The sequence below is a fragment of the Camelus ferus genome, chromosome 23, assembly GCF_009834535.1.
Source record: "Camelus ferus isolate YT-003-E chromosome 23, BCGSAC_Cfer_1.0, whole genome shotgun sequence".
NCBI classification, from domain to species: domain Eukaryota; kingdom Metazoa; phylum Chordata; class Mammalia; order Artiodactyla; family Camelidae; genus Camelus; species Camelus ferus.
The window spans coordinates 6,887,872-6,909,678 of NC_045718.1; the positions used below are offsets into that span (position 1 = coordinate 6,887,872).

The window sequence follows — 21,807 nt, forward strand, 5'->3', positions numbered from 1 at the left end:
GTTGTTATTTACCTAGCGTTTTCTTCACTAGTATACGGCCTCCGGGAGGTGAAGGATCTTCTTTCACGTATCTTGTAATGATAACCCCCAAATCAGAAAATGCCTGGCATGAAATACATGTTCAATAAATGTTTCTTGAATTAATGGATTACTTGTTTTCTCCAAAATGATGGGTGTATACTTAAAATGCTAATATTAAGATTCATTTATTTATAAATAAACATTATCATTTTATTATAATCTTTTTAAAACTATGAGTATTTTTTAAAAATAGCATAAGAAGTCTTTAATATATAGCTGTAAATCCCTTTACTGTAACTTTTTTCTAAGTAACCAGGACTGAAAGATGGCAAATGAATGAGAACTAAATAGGACCCTGAAGACAAATATTTTCTACTTCCCAATTTCCCCAAAAATAAAAGTACCCTTGGATCCAAGGTAAAGGAGCCTCCAACAGCACCATGCCAGCCAACAATATTTGCTACTTATACGGGAGAACCAACTGACGCTTCCACTACTTAGTGTCTGGGGTAGATGCCATGGATGTTAATACAAATGTTTAAATTCACTTAAGCATTTTACACAGTGAAGGTTAAGTGAGCATTAAAATGGGAAGGTTCCATATGTTATTTTAATACATACACCAAAAAAAAAAACCTGCGTCTACTACAAAATATAATCCACTAGATTAATGATCTATGCTGAGGTGGCCAAAATTTATTAGGGAAGTGAATCATTGATTCCGTCAACCTTTCCTACATCAACTTCCATTTTCAGAGAGATGCCATGTTCATTTTTTCAGATCATTCTGTGATAATGACTTAATTTCTTTGTTAAAATAGCATTCTCAAAGGTAAGCCCATACAAATTATACCAAACAGCATCTCTGCACAATGTACCCTAGTCCAAGGACATTTCAGCTCTTTCTCAGGCGCATTTTTTTTAAGCGATGAAAGCTCCTTTATGACAATATTTCTGTATCTGGTAAGTAACCCAAACAACAAAAAGGGCAACTAAACTGCATTTCTGAACGGTTGCCATGGATGCAGTGTTAGGAAATATTTTTTAATCTTCTTTTAAAAACCTTCTCCAAACAAAGTCACACTTGATCTTGGAGATTAATAGTTTGTACAAGGTAGTATGTTCTAACCTTAGAGGTTCCCTAATCTACCCCCAGAACACACACGTAGGCAGGTGAATCAGATCAACTTAATTCTAGTGCCTCTGCTCTTAACCACTCAACTGCCCTTCATGCCACTACACAGAGTGCATAGGATGAGAACTCTGTGGCAAGACCAGTATGTACCAGAACAGAAAGTGCAGCTAATAAATGAGACAGAGAAAAAGCCGGGGGGCTGGGGGGGATGAAGAATATTAAGAGGTGTGCAGTCAGAATAGGCAGGAATGAGAGCTTTACCAAAAACAAAAAAGAGTAACCCACGGTAACCCCAACTGCTGGAAATTTGGGTAACAGGACTGAAAAGCGCCCGTAGGGCACAGGAACAGGGAGGTATTTGGTAACTTTGGCAAGACCATCATCGGTGGAGTCTGGTCTCTCTGTTTCTATCTTGACCTCTTTATTCAACAGAGCAGCCTTTTAAAACATTAAATCAGAGTCTTAGAATGGTTCCTCAATTTCCTCAGCAGAAAAGTCAAGTCCTTATAATGGTTTACCAGTCTGGGCAATCTAGCCTCCACTACCTCTCTTTTATCCCTACTATTCCTCCTTCCTTCATTCAGTTCCAGTCCCACTGGCCTCCGTGTGCTCTGAACCCCCCCAGGCATACTTCCACCTGCTTCCACATTAGGACCAGTACCTGGCTCTTCCTGTACCTGGATCATCATTTCTCCAGGTGTCATCACTGCTTATTTCAGCATCTTCTCGTGTCCCTACATAAATATCATCGACTCAGTGAGAACCACCTTGAACACCGCAACCTACTCCCATCACGCCACCCCAGCAGCACTGATTCCCTTTCCTAGAACAATGCTTGCTGCAGAGCAGGCACTTCACACGTATTTGTTGAATGGATACAGAATTAAATAAGTGGTGAGGGAAAAATCTAGTTCATTTTATGATGAAACATAAATAATGTAGTAGTTACAAAGGAAGCATTTACTTAGACACCCCTTTGTGCCAGACGTTGTTATAAGCACTTAGCATGTGTTAAATTATTAAATATTCATGGCAGTACCACCAGATATGTACAAAGATCATCACCATTAGAAGAGAACAGGCACAGAAAGTTGTTCAAGGACGCACAGCTACTGAGTAGCGGAGCTGACGTTTGAACCCAGATAAACTTCAGAACTCAGATTTTCACTGTTTTTACCTCAGGAAAATTTCTGTGTAACAGGTTAATTCCAATGAAAAAGAAGAAGTACTCCCAAAGTCACTTATACAACACACACAGTTAAGCATTATGAAATGGATTTCAGTCGGATATGCTCTGCCCAAGTCATATGGAAAAGGCACAGGCATAGGTCTGAAATGACTGAATGGTTGCAGCCTACTAAGATCAAAGGAAATAGCCAGTTTTTTAAAAAAATAAAAATATGAGGAATTTAACATGAGTGAACAACATGGAAATCACATCACAGATTTCCCCCGACTTACACAGGGTTACACATTATAATAAATTATAATATAATAGGTTACCCAGCCTAATAAACCCATTATAAGCTGAAAATGCATTTACTACGCCTAACCCACTGAGCATCATGGCTTAGCCTCGCGGACCTTAAATATGCTCAGAACAATTACTCTGGCCTGCAGTTGGGCCGTATCATCTAACACAAAGCCCACTCTACAAGAAAGTATTGATTATCTCATGTAGTTTATTGAATACCGCACTGAAAGTGAAAAACAGAAGGCTGTCTGGGTGCAGAATCGATGTAAGTGTACTTGTTATTTATCCTCGTGGTTCCTGGGCTGACCGGGAGCCGTGGCCCCGTGATGTCGCTGTCCAGAATCACAAGTATCGTATCACATGGCGCTAGCTCGGAGGAAGATGAAAATTCAGAATTCGAAGTATGGTTTCCACTGAATGTATCACTTTTGCCCCATCATGAAGTAAAAAAAACCCAAAGTCAAATCATCGAAAGTCAGACACTGTATTTAAAGCTTAACGTGATGCTAGAATGCATTTAAATATGATATTCAAACACCAAGATGTAATTATTTCTGTGTACTTGATAATAGTTTTTATTCAGGTTTGGATAAATACTTTTCTATTTTAACTCAAATGCCAAAAAATGGAAATTATCCTTTTTTTGATCAATAAAAACAACCAAGAAGTTGGAAAAGGAAAATTAAATAATTTTTGAAGACTTAACATAGCTAAAACAAGTAAACCAGCTGCACTGATTTCAAAAAAGAATTATTATAAAGTGCTAGTTTATCAGATTTTTTTTTACCCCATCAGAAGGTTTAAGTAGTAAAAAAAAAAAAAAAGACACATCCTAAGATAATTTAATTAAAAATATGTCATATTTTTATATCTTAAACTTAAATTTTTACAGCATAAGGACCTTGTGAGGTCAGCATGGGTGGTATTGTTGATGACAAAATGAAACTTCTAGAAGTTAGGTAACTGAGGAATAACAAGTAAGTATTGCAGAGCTCAGTCTCTGGCCCAGGGTTCGGAACCCGAGCCCACTGCTCTTGCCTCCCACTTCGGTTTGTCTGTGCCATTTCTATGGTACATATTTCTTCTACCACCTCTCTTCTATCCCTTGCACCCCTTACAGGAAGACCACGAAACACTGACTTGCTCAGAGTGGCGATCTCTGTAGTAATGGCTTCAAGCAAGTTGGGCCTCCTGCTTTCCACGCCCCGCTTGTGCTCCTCTCACACTGAAGTAGGACTGGGCTTTGAAACCTGCTTTGGCCGATGGGACAGGAGCCCAGGTGAGGGAAGCACAGGTTTGATACAGTGCTTGAGCACTGAGGTATATGGGCCTACAACTGAGACCACTCACCATGCTGTGAAGATGTCTGGCTGGATCAAAGACCATGTCGTTGGAGAGGCCCAGATACCTCTCTGGCTGAAGAGAGCTGTGCACAGAAGCCCAGAGAAAACCAGGAGAAGGGCTGGCCAGCTTCATGAGAAACAATTAACCACTGTGGCTTTCAGCCACCAAGGCTTGGGTTGGATTCATGGCAACCTCCTTGTCCCAGTTTACTCCAGACTATCTCTCTTTTAAAACTGAACATTTCCTGTCCCACAGAGCCCCTCAGTCCCAGGCAATCTGAACACTGGTCACCCTGGGGGTGGTTTACTTTGCAACAATAAATGATTGCTACCTTCCCTACTCAACTGAAATGTCCTCAAGGGCGGGAACCATGTCTTGTTCAGCTTTGTATATCTGGCAGCTCTTTATTTATTGCTTTTTAGGTAAGAGTTGCTCTTTTTTTTTTTTTGGAATAAATATAACAAGAAGCTTTTGTACTATCAGTAAGAGTCTCTGGAAATGTGTGTGTTAAAGTTAACCATACACATGAATTCAGTGAATCCTCATGTAATCTTGTGATGCATATAGTATTAGCCTCATCTTACAGATGAGTAAAATGAGGCTCAGAAGGGTTTTAGTGATAGAGATATGAAGACCAAGACAAGTGTGTGTGTGTTTATACTCGAGGCAGGTGTATTATGTTAGGAAACAGAGAGGATGAACGCATTCAACAGAGAGTCATTAAGTATGTACAAAGAGAACTAGAAATGGCTAAAACTGGCATTGCTTAAATTAAATAATGTACAGTCTTGGAGAGTAAGTTTGGTCCTGCCAAATGCAGTTACTGAAGTGCACGACCAACTGAAGTCATTAAAAGTCAATTATGTACTGGAATATATTAGTGCATCACATAATACAATTACATTGGAAGACATGTTGTGATGACTCAGTAAGAGTTGCCTGATGATGGCTCAAGGAGGAAGAAATACACAGTTCAATGGAAGAGAAATTCAGTGTGACTTAATCAGGGCAAGAGGGGAAGGAGGGGGGTGGCCAGGAAGTTATGATGTCTTTGATTCCATCATTGCCCTACAATTCTTGCGGAGTATCAGTATCTTTCTAGGAGTAAGCCGCACTTTTGGATAATCACTTCATATTTTTAGATAATGCCTCTTTCCAACCCTCTAGGTAAAACATGCATGAAATATGAATTATCTAAAAGGCAAAGACTGTCTGAAAATAATAATCTTGCAAATTATCCTTTTAGAATATATAAATATGCTGGTATATTTTTTGCCTTAAAATTTTTCTTGCTCAGTTGCTACTTAATATATTGAAGATAATTCAGAGTGAATTCCATAGATACATGAATTAAAAATACTTACATAATTAAATTTATCTATCAACGTCATATCTGTATTAAAGCTTAAAATAAATTTCAAATCTTTTTATATAAAGCATGACTTATTTTGCTCCTTTTTGCATCTTTGGGTGGCTTTTCCATTTCTGAAAGATTTACATGAGGCAATATTTTAAAACAGAGGAGAAAAATCATAGTTCACACTGAATATTTTAAACTGGTTACATTTGGGGAAAATGGTTATAAACCTTGTTATTTCACCATGAAATTAAAACAACAAACATAGGAAAAAAATGGTGTTTATCCTCTGATATTGGAAACTTGAGCTCTGCTTCTTTACTGTAAACAGAAATTTGATGTAAGTCACATATGTTTAGAAAATATACTGTTTTATTTATATCAGTTAAAATCTGGACACAAAATTCAAAGCGTATTTGTAACATAAAAATTCTTTCCTTCAGGTTTTTAAAACTAGCATGGTGTTCAAAAGTTTGTCGTTACCAAATATCTTATTGATATTTGGAGAAAAATAAACACTTAGTTACAGCTACCTTTAAGGTATTTATTTTTATGCAGTGTTATCACAAGGCCAGCTGATTAATAATATATTATATGTAATGCTCACCAAAAATTTTACCATAAGCCCAAGTACCAACATGTATAACACTAGTATTTTTAAAATTTTCCTTTTTCTACAGTTTATAAACTCTAAAATCTAAGAAATGAAATTTTTGTAATGGCCTTTAAACAGTTACATTATAATAAAACATTTTAACTTGCAATCCTGAAATCATACACCTGGATATAAAATCTCTGTTAAATGTATTTGCCTTCTTTTCTGGTTTTTCTGTCAGATAATCTCTCCATGCATCCCAAACTACCACTGATTGGAATACTTTCATGTTAACTTTTTTTTTTTTTCATAAATAGCATGTTCTACTTCAACAAAATGTAGTACAAGAGATTTGTAAGGACTTAATGAAGGTTGACCCTTTTTAAAAGATGTTTTTAAACAGTGGACCTCTTTATCTTTTGACAAATAAGATATTTATTCAACATCATTATATTCTAGACACTGCACTGGGGCTGGCATTGAAACACTTTATATATATATATATATACATACATACGTATATACACACACTCACCCTACTCTCAAAGATAGCTGCCTGCTTGTTAGGCAAATCTCTTGAGGGTATTCTGAGATATTAGCCTGTTGGGTTCATGTTCTTTTTCCTCCTCTCAACGCTCACTGTGTTAAATGCGAAACGTGTCAGCGCTACAAAAAGAGATCAGACCACCCTGGCCGGAGGCAGGGGAAAGAGCACTTCTTCCGTTCCAGGCACACGTGCCCCCGCCCCCAGCGTGCCCCTCCTCCTCCACTCCCATCGCCTCCACCCCCACGGACTGCAAAGAGACAGACAGACAAGACCAGGGGTCTTGAGAGCAGAAAGGCTGCACCCTCGCCTCCCAGCAGCGGGCCAGAGCGGCATAAAGGGCCCAACCGGAGACGGCCGTGCCGTGGGCGGGTGACGCCACGGGCGTCCTTACGAACACTGCAGGCCCTCAAGGGAGCAGAGCGCCTCCTGGCTTGAAGGGCAAACGCTACCTGCCAGTAGCTATCTGAGGGGTAACCTAGAGGGGCACAGGACCAGTGCCCAGAGGGACTGCAACCCCGTCATGCTTTGTCTGAAGGGTTCGGGGCCGCTCACAGGGAGAGATTAGCTTTGCCAAGCCTGCCGTGTTTCAGGCTTCCCTTCGTTTGTGCCCGTGCAACATATCTGTAGTGCAAATCATAGCTAAAAAAGCTCAGCTCCTCTATGTTGGTAAGTTTTATGATGGATATTTACAAAAGTGAAATGCAGATTTCTGAGAAAGGAATCTTCCCCAGAATGGGGTAATTAATACTTCAGCACTGAATTCATATAAACATCAACCAAGCAATCCGGCTTGAGAGCTGCACACTTCCCTCTCTGTCACAAGTCTAAGAGAGGATTTTTGTTGTTGTTGTAAATTCCCAGAACAAATATGAAGCTGTATGGATCTACGTGTTATCAGTAAGACCATGCTCTACAAATATTTCTTTACTCATGTAGGTTTGTCTCAAGAAAGGACAGGAAAAAATACCACTAACCCAGATTGGGCAACTGATATTTTCCAGGCAATCTGCACACTATTTTATATATATATTATCTCATTTAAACCTTTCCAAGACATTGAGATATGTAACTCCCTATCTCCATTTAACAGATAGAGATATCACAGTCCCAAGGGTTTAATTTTTTGTCCGAGATGACAAGAAGACACTCAATAACACGATTAATCCTACTCCACATGAAGTAATATTTATCTTAATAAAGCTGTCAGAGATATCATGCAAGGTCTTCGGGCTAGGTTTTTAAAAACTCATTAACATGTTTTACCTCTATTTGTCAATTTCCTCTTTTGTTTAATTGACTTGGTTACATTTACAATTCAAGCAGATGAACTAGTATTTGAGTTCTGGTGGTTTAAGTTCAGCAGGACGTGCTTGGGAACTGGGAGCTATTATTATTTTTTTAAACAGCACGAGAGTGCACTAAAGGAATTCTTGAAGAGCTCATCCCTAACATCAACACAACGTTTTTCTCTTTCCTTATTTAAGGTCTGCCTTTGCCCACACGTACACACACTTTCAATAACTGGCCCACAATTTTTAACTTCTGTTTTTGAGTTGGCTTGCTATAAAAATGCCCCACATTTTAACTTAGCACTTGTAATTATAAATACCTGACAGTCTGTTAAAATAATGTAGCTCAATTTATCACACCGACTCGGTTCTCATATCCAAATACCACCACGCCCTCTGCGGTCTCTCTCCTCAGCATCTCCAGAACCTAGCCTCCCCTCTCAGCTCCTGCCACCTCAGCTCCCGCCCCTAGAACCTTTCTCCTACACGAGTGTGATTGTGTTTAACCTAGCTGTCCTGTTTTAGTCTCTTCTAGAAATGAGCCAGCCTCTGGCAAAGTTGCCAACCTTAAACAATCTCTTCAGCTGTATCAAAACCTATAAAAATTCCCCTAACACATTAGATCCCTGCACTGGGGCTTTATCTGGCCCGAGTGTACCTGCTGATCCTCATTACTGACCTCTTCACTTACCCTCCCCACCCACCTGGAATTACATCTGGCCGCTTTATTTGCGTTTTATCAAATAGGCCATCCAATCTGATACTGTGACTGGACGTAAAAATGAATCTTTGCCTATATTCCCCAAATACTAAGGTTATTTACAAAATATGCATCACTTGACTTTATTTTTCCACGGGGAAATCAAAATGGTCAGTTTAAACAGATCCTAAGTAACACCCAGAACCTGAACTATAAAGCAGAACTATCATATATGAAAGTAAATTAGATGTAAAGGGAAAAACTGAAGGAACCCAGCAGAAGTTGAGCGATTTGAGCCCTTAGTCATGTTCACGAATTAGAGATGACTTCCTCAAAAAAGGCAACAAGTCTCCTAGCAGAAGGATAGATATAAATGCCATATTATCTTACTAAAAGGCATGTACATTCTTAATACTGCTTAAGTAAGATTGCAATTAGAAAACATTATGTTAGGAAAGAAATGCCCGCCCTTCACAAGAGCTTCCTGTGGAGAAGCTGGTTTCCAGCACTTTCCACCACCTCTCTTCACATCCAAAGCCCTTCCCTAACGTTATCTTCTTAATATATCCTCACTAATCCTTTGAGATTTTTCTGAGCCATTCCCCGATGTGGAAATAAAGGTCATTTCCAGTCATCAGACACTCTCTGCAGAATTCTAACCAACTTGAACTCAACTATTATTTCCTTGAATTGTAAAAATAGCTATTTTCCCCACAAAGAATCGGTTCTTGGTTATCTGGTTCAAGTTGGAATCATACATATTTTCTTCAGCAGAAAAGAAAAGGATGTGCTACATTTCACAATGCAAACTGAGGCCAACTGTATTTATTAAGCAGGAAAATTCTACTCTCTAGACAATGACATCGTCTTTGGAACAACCTGAGAAGTTTTACCTGTCACTTGGCTGAAGATGGTGACCAGTGAAAGAAGTTGTGTGAACACACACTTCCAGGCAATTCCAAAAACCAGAACCCTGGGGACTCAGTGTTTCTTACAGGTCCCCCACTCACCAAGACGCGCCTGACCCTTAGAGCACCTGCACCACATTCTGCATGCACACGCACGTGTTTGTTCAGTAAATGCTCAGTCAATTAATGAATATAACCGGCGGGGAGTCTAGGCCTGGGCAGTGCACGGCTGCCCTGACTCCTATACAAAGTTCGCTTTCGCTCTCCTGACAGTCCCGGAGTTTGCCTGTGAGTATTTCTGACTCAGTGGAGTTGCTGTTTGTCTGGGACCTGGTTATTCTCCCCCCAAATCCTCCTCTTCTCAGCTGAGAACCTTCTCTCTCATTTAAGCCGAGATAGCACTTTAAAGGAAAATGATTCCTTCGGACAATTACTGAGGGTACAATGTAAAAGGAAAGAAGTCAGCAAGTATCTAAATGCACCCTCGCTTCCTCCCCCTCCACCCGCCGTTCCTGTCCGCCAACAATGGAGAAGGGCTGGTCGTGGTCCTTTATCTTAAAAACCTGGAACATAACTGACTAGAAAATCCTTTTATACTTGCATCTGTTAAATTTCATGATAGAAGAGATTACGGAGAGAAAATAACAAAGCTCTAGTTTCCTCTCTTGTCTTTATGGGGACCAGTGCACTGATTCGAACTAATTTTATTTAAATTCTGAGCAGTGCCAGTAAGGAAAAAAAAACTTTCCAATTGACTTGGAAAACTTTATAGGAAAAATATCACGATCTTTTTCCTCAAATGGTTAAACTGGCATTAAGAGACATTTAGAACGAAGTTATAATTTTCACACTGCGCTTCCTCAAAACTACAGTTGTGTTTTAATGTGGCACTTTCTCTCTAAGTAGTACCACATGTTTTATAGACTGTAAGTTACTAATCAAAAGGGTAACTATGATTTAAATTTGAATATATTTCACTTATCTTAAAGGTAAGAGCTATTTTTAATTCTGTGCACTTTCAGATTTTTTTCACCTCTGAAAAGTAAGTCAAGTTTCCTTCTGGATATATATAATAAAGTGCCAACAACCTAAACACATTTTTAAAGTTAGGAGCTGAAAGGAAAAGATAGCAAGAAGGAGACTGCTCTATGAGATCACAACTTTGGTCTTTCTGTCTCAAAATCTGACCTCTGCGGAAAAAATCTAACCTCCGGCACTGGTCATTATCTGATAACTTACAACGTGAATGGAATGTATTTTTTCTTTGCATTTTCATGACTTTGGGGTATTCTTCGGGGAAATACATTTTGCAATAAATGTGTGTGGAAATATGCTAATAGAAAACCATGTAAGCATGACAGCAATTAATCACAGAAATACAAAAACTTTTCATTAGAACATGGATTTAAAAATATGTATGTAACAAAACTGATTTTGGCACCATAAGAAGAAAGAAGCCAAATAGCGCCTGAATTTTTCTTTTCAACCAGTTTTTCAGTAGATGTAAGACACGCCAGAGACCCAGCCACCTCTTTCAAAGGACAGCAAATACAGAAAAGCCTCTAAAGGGCAGCCTCAGTGAAGAACGGTATTCAGCATAATTAATCAAATCATCTTTGCAACCGAGCCGCCTTGTTTCCCGGGACTTGGACAGTGTTTTTCTATTCCTCATGTTTATGTCGTAGTTGGAGCCTCTCCCTGATGGAGTCTCAGCCCTTCCCATGACTCCCCACCAGTGAGGCTGGTAGCCTCATCTGTAAGTCCTGGATTTTTAGGCAGAAGTTGCCCTCCAATGACCTGGACCTCTTTTTTCCTTTCTTCTGAATAGGTATCACCCTGAGAGGATTAAGAAAAAAAAGGAGGCATTTCTTCCTTCCCTACTACTACTTTCCTTCTTTTAAAAAATTGTTCCAGTTAGAGTGTGTGTGTGTGTGTGTGTGTTTGTGTGTGTGTGTAAACGTATTAAACTCAGTCACTTTTAGTTCATTAGCCTTGTCTTAATTCATACTTCTTCTCTGTGAACCTTTTAAACCACAAATTAAACAATAAAATGTAAAGACCAACCTCTCCTTGGTAAAATCTGTTTGCAACACTTACTTTGAAAAATACAAATTTCTCAGGAGGCAAACTGCGAAAACACCTCTCAGAAGAAGAGGGAGCAGAAAATGAGAGGTTTTGGCACCCCCCACCCCAGCCTCTCACAGTATTTGCTGCAGGGACCTAAGGGGGTTGAGTTCAACACATCTGTGTGAATTACTGTTATCTACTAATGCGGAGATGACTTGATGAGGGGGAGAGAATCAACGGGAGGAGTTTAAGACCAGCCTTCACAGGAGGTGAAGAGAAATTAGTTCAACTAGGGCCTCCTCGGATGGATGGACGGATACCACGGGGACCTGTTCCGGTGACCGCAGGTCTGTGCTATGTTTGTCTCACTGCCTGAGGGATTTGCCAGTTAAGTGCTCCCGGACTAGGAGCTGGTCTCCAACTAGAGAAGAAGACGAAAGAGCATAAAAACACGTCTCAAACTTAAGAGATAATGAGGCATTCCTGAGAAGGTTGTCAGGAATACTCTAGCCAGGAAGTCAACAGGAGAGAAACTATGATTTTGAAACAATAGAGGAGAATAGAACCAGAGGCTAAAGGGTGATGAGTTACAGAAATGCTTGCAGAGAAGGAAGAAGAAGTGAAATTCGAATTCTCAGAGCTGCATAATTACGATCTCTTCATTTTTCTTCTTAAACCACCTCTTTTTGGAGGTTGTTGCCAGTCATGTGAATCCTGATTCAGGGAAAGAGAAAAAAATTAATTGAGCATGCACCCTTAGTATATGTAGAATTATTTACTTAAAAATATACTCACACACTAATGTGCTAACATATGACATAAAAATTTACATAAAATATGATTCTTCAAAAATGAAACAAATACTTTAATATATTAAAAATTTACATAAAATATGATTCTTCAAAAGTGAAACAAATACTTTAATAAATCATTTATTGGCTAAGTGTACAAAAACTTACTTAATGTAAATGTTTTAGTATTTCTGTTGGAGCATCCAAATTTCCTTTCTATGGGAAGCGTATTTTGGTAATTGGGTTTAAGACGTGACATTAACATTTTAGCAAAATAAATTACTTTGAAAACACTTAAATACAAGTGGAAGGAACGTATCATCAACTATATTAATAATTATGGCATGTGTTTTTCAATCCACATGGAATTAGACTAAAATTTTGTTGAATTTTAGCTTTACATTAAATTTCTGTGTTCTTTGAGCCAGCTGTTCTTATGAACTGGTTAGAAAAATGGTTCCCAGATCTTTTTAATGTAACAAGCAATGAGAGTTTTTATGGGCGACATGTTTGTAACAAAACATTTCCAAATATCTATCTTCAAAATGCTCTCTTCTTGGCACAAGTTTCCTTCTCACTCACTGCGCAAAAGGTCATGTTTACCAAAAAGGGATTATAATTAAAAACAGAGTTCAGACAGCATGCAAGAGTGTGACTGTTTGAGAGCGCTTTAGTTTCCTTGATCCACCCAACATACACCAGATGAGAAGCTGAGATGAAAACTGTCAGTACCCTCAACCTGAGGTTTCCTCCCCAGAATCTTCCCAAGCAACATGAATATTTTGCAAAAGTTAGTTTTGCTGAGATTAAACAGTAAAAATAATAAATCAGATAACTTTAAATTTTACTTACTAGAAACTGAGGCTACCAGAATCCATTTGTATTGTATACAAAATAAACCTTTGTGCATGTCTTTATTGTTAAATACAAATAACTATAAACTGAAGTTCTAATATATTCTTCCTAGACTTTTGAGGATTACCTTTAGGACTCTTTGTATGTGTGCATTTCATTGTGAAGATCACTGGTTCAGAAAATTATACATTATTTTAACATGTGTGAGCAGGCTGAAAACCGTTAGGTTAGAGGTGGCGGGAGGCAGGTGGACAGAGAGAGGAGAAAGAAATGAACATCTTTATGCATGAGGCATTTCATCTATAACCAGTGAGGTAGCTGTTTCACTGAGTAGAGACAGAGCCTCAAAGGCATTAAATAACTTTCAAAGAGTCACAGGGTCATTAAGAACCTTACGCTACACTCTTTTGGAGGCGCCATCCCCATTAGTGACTTTCTGCTAAAAGAAGACAGAGATTTCTGAATGCAAAAGCGACATAAATAATGAAGTATCTTCCCTGAGGCAAGAGAGAACAGATCCAATAGTCACAATTGAAAGTTCCTGAACCTTAAACTCCTGATTAGATTCCTTTGATCAGAGAGAACAATGCTGTTACCTTTAACGCGTTAACCAGCCAAACAGCATCCACTCCCATTTATGACTCCAGCAACCACAACAAAGCAAAGTACTCCAGGTATGAACTACTTGCCAGAAATGATAGTAAGGATTCATTCAGTCAATACGTTTGTATTTGAAACATTTCTAGGTGTCAGGCACTAAAGTTACAATGGAGCAAAAACAGACATAGTCACCGATATTCTGTTATTGTCCTTTGAAAGATGAAGTAGTGAATTAAGTACTAAAGCCAATGTGTTCAATTATAAACAAGAGTAATTGTTATGAAGAAAAGGAGCATGGCATTATGTAGGTTAAAAATCAGGAAAACTGGCCAAAGGCATAGGTCATGGGGGCTTCTCTAAGATCTGAAGGGTGGTGTGGTGTTCTCAAGGGGAGAGTGAGGGGAGGGAGTGTCAGGCAGAGGGCACCACCTGTCAGGGCCTGACGATAGAGAGGGAATAGCATGATCCAGGAACAGACTGGAGGAAAGTGTGACAGGAGGTCAGAGGGTGAAGAGGACAGCGGTATTCTGTGTGTAATATGATGGAGATGCACGCAGGGTCCAACCAGGTAGGACTCTTAGAACATTAACGTAATATTCTTTATACAAATAGCAAGACGTCGTCAAGGATTTCTGAGTAGAGAATGACATAGTCAAATCCATCTGGAACACACCGTGGCGGCTGAAACGTGTAGAACTGCAGGAGGCCGGGTTGAGCTGAGAACGGTGACTTAAGGAACTACAGAAGTGGAGTGAGAGCGTAATGCTGTGGTGTTTAACAGCTGAGATGAAGAGGGTTAGCATACCATGAAGAAAACAGGTAACCATGTAGTCATCCAGTAGAAAGAGAAAAAAACCTCTATGTTCCTGAGAAAGTAAGGGGGAGGGGTATGGGTAAGAGTCAACGATGAACTAGAAAGAGACCACAGGAGTATCAAGAAATAATTAAGATCTTAAATCTCAAGCTTTAAGCAAGGTTGCAATATCCCCAAATCAGCTGTATTTCTATATACTGGCAACGAACATACCAAAAATAAAATTATGAAAATGATTCTATTTAAATAGCATCAAAAAGAATAAAATACTTAGATAAAAAGTTGGCGGAGTATTATAAGACTTGTACACTTAAAACTATAAACATTGTTGAAAGGAATTAAGGTATAAATGAAAAGATACCCAAGTTTACGGATCTATAGAGATATTACTGTCGAGATAACAACACTCCTTAAACTGATTTATAGATTCAATGTAATTCCTATCAAAATGTCAGCTGGAGTTTTCAGGAAATTGACAAGCTGATTCCGAAATTTATATGGAAATGCAAGGAACTCAGAATAGCCAAAACATTCTTAAAAAATAAAAACACATATCTGAAAGAGTCACAATTCCTGATTTCAAAACTTACTACAAAACTAGAATAATCAGACATTGTGGCATTTGCACAAGGACAGACATAGGGAGCAAAGGAATAGAACTGAGAGTCCAGAAATAAATCTTTCCACTTGTGGTCAGTTGATTTTTAACAAAGGTGCCAAGATAATTTGATAGGGAGAAAACAGTATTTTCATCAAATTGTGCTAAGAACTGGATATCTACATGTAAAAGAATTAAACTGGACTTAGCCCACATCATACACAAAAAATTACCTAAAAATAGATCATAGACGTAAGTCGAAGAACTAAAATTACAAAACTCATAGAAGACAACATAGGAATAAATATTTGTGAGTCATGTTAGCAGTGGTTTCTTAGATATTACACCAAAACATAAGTGACAGAATAAAAATAAATAAATCTGACTCCAACAAAATTAAAAAGTTTGTGCTGCAAATGATGCCATCAAGAATGTAAAAAGACATCCCCCAGACAGGGAAGAAATCTTGGTCAATCATTTATGGTAAAATTAGATACAGGATGATAAATAGTATGAATACATATCATCCAGCCAGACACTTGGGAAACAGATCATTTTCAGTTATGATCTCTCTACAATTATTGTTTTATTTTCTTTGATTCCATTTTTTTTTTAATTGAAGTACAGTCAATTACAATGTGCCAGTTTCTGGTGTACAGCACAATGTCCCACCCATGCATTTACATACATATATTCATTTTCATACTCTTCTTCAGTTAAAGAGTACTATAAGATACTGAGTGTAGTTCCTTGTGCCATACAGAAGAAATTTGGTTTTTTTAATCTATTTTTATACATAGTGGCTAACATTTGTGAATCTCAAACTACCAAATTTATCCCTTCAAGCTCAGGCTGATTATATGACTTGTTGGCCAGACAGAAGTAAGAACTGTAAGAGCCACAGCTTATAAAGCTAGAGACAGGTCCGTCAATGACAAGGCTTCCACTGCCCAGTCGCCCACTAGCCATTACGTGACATCAACTTAAATTTACTTTTTGATAAGCCACAGAATGTCGAGGCAAAGGAAAAGAACATTTTAAAGGTTAGAGCTGTATCACGCCAAAGGACACGTTGGAGGACTTCTGGGTTTTATTTGGAAAAATATAACCAGAGGTTATGACAATGCTATTGTTTCTTTTGTCATTTATTCTACTTTGATATTTGATCTGATTAGGAAAAAGGAAAAGAAGGAAGTAGGTCACGTCTGTTGTCATTTTGCTCTAGAGATAAATCAGAGTAGGAAGAAATCAGACATAGTGTAACAGCAAAGGCCACCTAGAACAAGAAATAATCCTGCAATTTCTACATTTTCTTGATAAGTCTTGTGAGTAAAATCTTGGTATAACTCAGCAAACAAAGCAAAGTTAAATTTATATAAACTAGTAGTGTAAAAATCTATTTAGCGTGCTAAGGAACAAATGTTGATTTATTTATTTGTCCATATACCATTTGCATGAGTTTATTGTGAAATTATGTGTCAAGACTTTTACCAGACACTATCTCAAAGTATTTACCTTTAAAGAGTTCATAATTCAGCTGGTAAAATAAGTGATGAGAAATCCTTAAATAGTTCTCTAGACTTTTCTGTCATTAGTAAATATCATTTCTTGTTCCTAACATAAGGGGTAACACCAGAGAGAAGGGTTTCTTGAATTAATTCCTGACATCGTCCAATTGACAGCTTCAAGGGGAACAAAGAATGCTTCTATTTATGTCTGTGATATAAAAAAAAAGGATAGAAAAATTAATAAAACCCTCCTGACCATCATACCCTGAAGGCAGCAGTCAGGAGGCCTTCTGCCGTACATAGCAGAACACATCAATGCAAGCCGACTTACACTACAGCAAATGCTGGAATGTTACCTCATGTCATATTATTCAAGTAATAAGAGGTCGAGAGGCAGCATGCGCTCCAGGGTCAGGCCCTCGGTTCTCTGTCTCTGACATTCTCCAGCTCTGCTCTCCCCCAGCAGCTGCTAGGGAACAGCTGGTAGCAAGACTGACAGACTGCAGTAGCCTCAGGTATGAGAACCCAAGCAGCAAGTCTGGGAGAAAACAGCAGCTATCGAGTCTCTTTCTTACAATGAAGGACACGTCTCCTCACTGTTGGGTTAAATATTTCACTCTTAACCCAATCACTGGCAAGAAGAATGAGATGACCATAACTAGTTCAAAATTTAAAGAAATTTAAACCACTTAAGGTCTAATCCTGAAACTAAGGATGCAGTCGCCTTGGTCATGAAAAAAGTGGAATGTTTTTTTAAAAAGTCAGTGTTCTGTTAGGAAGACTGAAGGGTTGGGTAGGTAACCAACAGTATTCACTACTGTTGACCCTGTGCCAATTTATTTCAAGCTTCTCTCTCTCACCATAGCTCCATGGTTCTAGAATCTTCGTTTCAGAATTTTTGCTTCTGTTACTATTTTCTTTTCTTCACACTCTTCTCTGTCCTGCAAAACTGTTTCTCTTACCCACTGAATCAGCTTCTATACGTAAATGTACAGAGCTGCACTGTCCAATATGGCAGCCACCAGTCACATACCACTACTGAAGTGGAAATTAATTAAAATTTAAAATTCAGGCATATTAGCCACATTTCAAATGCTCGAGTCACACGTGCCAAATGGCTAAGATACTGGAAAACACAGATTTATAAACCCTACCTATTATTGTAAAAAACACTATTGGACACGAGTGGACTAGAATGTCACAAACTGTTTCTAAGTGCACAGTTAAGTAAAGCACGCTAAAATCTACTGCTTACATATGAAAGTGGAATCCTTCCAGAATAGATTCAGTTGCAGGAAGAAGAGCTATTCACCCTCTCTTTTATAAAGAGGTTGATTTTTCAATTTCAAAAATATGGAGGACAAGATATTCTGAAAGACAAAAAAAAATGACAAAACTTCTTTTTTCAAAACAAATAAATTCTGGCCAAATATAATAAATATTCTTTCAATGAATAACTGAGCTTATAAGAAAGAGTTGAGCATGGGAGTCTCCAAGGTACCTGCAGATTTCCCAGTCTTAGAAACCTGGAGACTAGGTTTTTAAGCGCATTTTAATATTAGGCAACAACAATTTTGGTGGTAATCGAACATTGGGATCTCTACATAAACTTGGAACAATTGAATTGAGCTTTTTTATTATTATTGTTTAGGATTTAAAGATTCTCTCAATGATCACTTATGAACTATTGACTGCAACATATCTGAATATTCATTACCTTTATTTTAATAATTCATTAAAAGTCCAATTAGCATCTGTAGGATTTTTAGTTTGATGGCAACTGTAAAGTATGCCACATGGCAGTTTTGGTCTTTTAAAAAAATTTCTATACTTTTTGTTTTATGATAACACAAATACCTCATCAAATAGCAAGTCTGCAGGATGGAATCTGGGAATTTATATCGTTCAGCTGTATCCTCAGTAGTCACCAGGGGACATGGAGCTAGACTCTGTGAAATAAACATACTCAAAGTCTTACAAGGGAAACCAAGCAGAGTCTTTATATAAAACTATATGCTGAGTGTATTTAATCACAAACAATACCATGCATTTTATAGCACTCTATGGTTTGCAAATTACACTTTTTTTCATCCAAATTATATGACAACTTTAGAATGCAAGTTGTGCAGGTATATTATCATTACTTTGCTTATCAGGAAGCTGGCATGAAGCCCCTTAAGTGTCACATGAGAGACACATCATATTATATTCTTTGCAAAATGTGATTCAACATTTTTATCAGATGCACGTAATGCCAAATTTATAGATTTCGTGAGTTCTGTAGGTTCAATTTTTTAATCCAAGAACAGCCAACCATTGGGTAAAACAGAGATAGACATAGTCAGAATCCGAGGATTGAGATGTTCCAGAAACAACCATCCGACGTCCCTCCCTTGTCTCTGTGTTTTATCAGTTCTGAAACTGCCATCACGTGGACCCTGTGATGAATTAACAATCAAGGCACAATTACAGCATAAACTTGTCTCTGGGTAAATGAAATCTTCCCTGAAAGGAGGAGAGCAAGCCCTGGCCCAATCTCTTAGTAATGTCAACACAAGTTGGCTCTTGTGATCTAATTTCACCTTGAGATACTGAGACAAGAGACCTCGAGGAACTGAGACCACCGAAGACTTTCGGTAGCAAGCAGGCAAGAGAACGGAGGACACACAGGACAGAGGCAACCTCTGCAGGCCTGCCCAGGATGAAGTCCCAACTAACCGCTGGGTCCAAGAGAGCGCAGGACATGGTTGCAAGACAATCGATCAATCAATTCGCTCGGTCAATCAATAAAAAGGCATCATCTGCCAATTTCGCAGTTTTATCACAGAATAATGCTGTTCTCATATTTGGACAGTTAAATCTGCTAAGATAGCTTCTATATTCACTGAAAATGATAACTTATTTCCTTGTAAAGACTTCTTAAGTCTAAAAATGCACTTATCCTTCCTTTGTGTCCTCAAGAAAGACACATGGCTACTTCTCTCTTTAAAATTTCATTCTTCATAACCTGTACTGGATTAAATTTTACCCTGGAGAATTGTGTTCTTCTATAAATTACATACTTTTCCAAGACAAAACATCATGAAACGTCAGACTCATCCATGCCTCTCCTTTTTCCTGCCCACAAATACGATGCTAAGTCCTCTGCATTATATTTCTGTGTATACCCTGTCCTACCTTGATCCCCTCATAGGCTACTCTGCTGGGCATCTTTACTTGCCTTTTGCTGTATCTGTCTCATCCCTGATTTATTTTATTGTGCAGCTGCCACACTGCCTTTATGACACATAATTTTACTCATGTCATTTCTTCATTCAAAAATCTTGAAAATTTTCCACTGCTCCCTGCCCCAAACTGTGTAATTGCAGGCTTGCATTTGACGAGTTTTACAATTAGACAGCCTTACTTTCCCGTTATGTTTACCAGTGTTTCCCCAATCACTATGCTCAGGCTAAACAGAATGGTTTTTTTAAGAGTTTTAAATCTCACACAGTTTTTCATAGGATTCAGTACTCCTGGAATGTCTCCTGTGACCTTCTTCTCTTAGTTAGTTACTCTCCATGTTTTAAGACCCATCTCAAGTGTCATCTGAAAATGATGTTTTCCCTGGTACCAGGAGATTCTTCCTCTGAACTCCTGCAGAGTCTTGTTTATAGAACACATTACTTTCAGCTTTATCATGTAGCCATTTATTTTTCCCGCATACATTAGACAATTCTTCAAGAAGGGGGTTTTACCGATACAACTTTTAAATCCTCCCCAATGCCCAAAAGGGAATGATGTGCTACACAGAAATCGGGTAGAGCTTGGCTAAATTTCTAAAACAGCCACCTGTTACATCATAAATAAGTTAATGTTATCAAAGGGATTTCCTTGCAAATCCTCATGACAACAAATGACCTAGATACGTTTTGTTTCATTCATCCATTTGCTAATTCTACATGTTTTGAGGATGGAGTACTGAACAATACAGATGCTATCCTTAAGAAGGCCAGTCTAGAAGGAAAGACAGAAGGAAAATAAGTCTAATGAGTTGAAATTTATATTATGATACTGAAAGAAATGTAATCAAATTCTATCAGAAGGCAAAGCACTTATCTTTCCAGACTGCTCACAAATACAACAGTGTCTAATCTCTGACACCTTTTAAATCAGAACATACACAATATCTCCTTTTTGGAAAAGAACTAATCATAATATTCTAAGTCAGTACATAAATAGAGACATTGTTCTTTCTTATCTTTGTCACCCTCTGTGAGATTAACATATTAACCCATTACTAATCTTTTCAAAATGTACGTATGCAAAAATATTATGTCATTTTCCCAAGTGTTTGTATTCTGTTGATTGATTACATTTTCATTGTTCTTACCTTAACTAGATTCAGTAACCCTTTGGGAAGAGCTGCAAGCAATGTCAAGAAGTTTCGGTATGTTGATTTTCTTAGTATGCAAAAGTGGCTTGGTGTATTGTTTTATTCGTTGAAATCACTTTTTTTTTCCTTCCAAAAAGAAATCTAAGGGGTCCTGCAACATATATTTCAATGGTGTACCCTCAGTTGTCTTTCAATGAGTTGTGCTTAACTAATTTAGAGGGAGGCTAAAAAACTAAAAATGAATCTAAAGATGGAAAAATATCAAGAGTAGGGGCACCTGTGGCACTTCATAAATCATCTAGAACAATATGCAATATAATTTCAGTTTTATACAGTGCACTGCTCAGTCGATAGGCTAAGCTACTCCAAGGAAGATGAATGCAATGGCTCAACCAGTTGAGAACTTCACTTATCTCCCACATACCAATCCAGTGATGGGCAGTCAGTCTAGAATCCTGTTCCACAACATCATCCAGTGATCCTAATAGCTTTTCCCTTGCTTCTTAGCCTTGTCACACCCACAGTCAAGCCAGTAACAAGACAAGAGGAAATCGGAGGACAAGTAATGTTTTCATAAAATTATGATGTAGCAAACTCATTACTTCCAGCTGTAGACCCTTGACCAGTTCCTAGTCACATGGCTGCATCCAGCTGCAAAGATACCTGGGAAATGTGCTTAGCAAAAACTCAGGGAGCCCATTAATCAAAGAGAAAAGGAAGGACTGGTTGCTGTGAGGCAACACAATTAGCAGATTCTGCCACACAATTGACATCTCAAAAAAAAAAACAAAAAACAAAAAACCAACTTAGCTATAGGAAGATAAAGCAA

The 21,807-nt window shown here is 38.2% G+C and overlaps 1 long non-coding RNA gene across 16 annotated transcripts in view; it reads right to left on the bottom strand.

Annotated features, from left to right (window-relative positions):
* Window positions 1–21,807, bottom strand: part of LOC106730317 — a 230,561-nt gene that overhangs the window by 59,274 nt on the left and 149,480 nt on the right. The window contains exon 21 of one of the 16 annotated variants that reach the window (XR_004314666.1): window positions 8,941–12,151. The exons of the other annotated variants lie outside the window; for them this stretch is intronic. This is a non-coding gene — a long non-coding RNA (uncharacterized LOC106730317). Of the gene's footprint in view, window positions 1–8,940; window positions 12,152–21,807 lie in introns of those variants that run through there. 16 annotated transcript variants of the gene reach the window in all.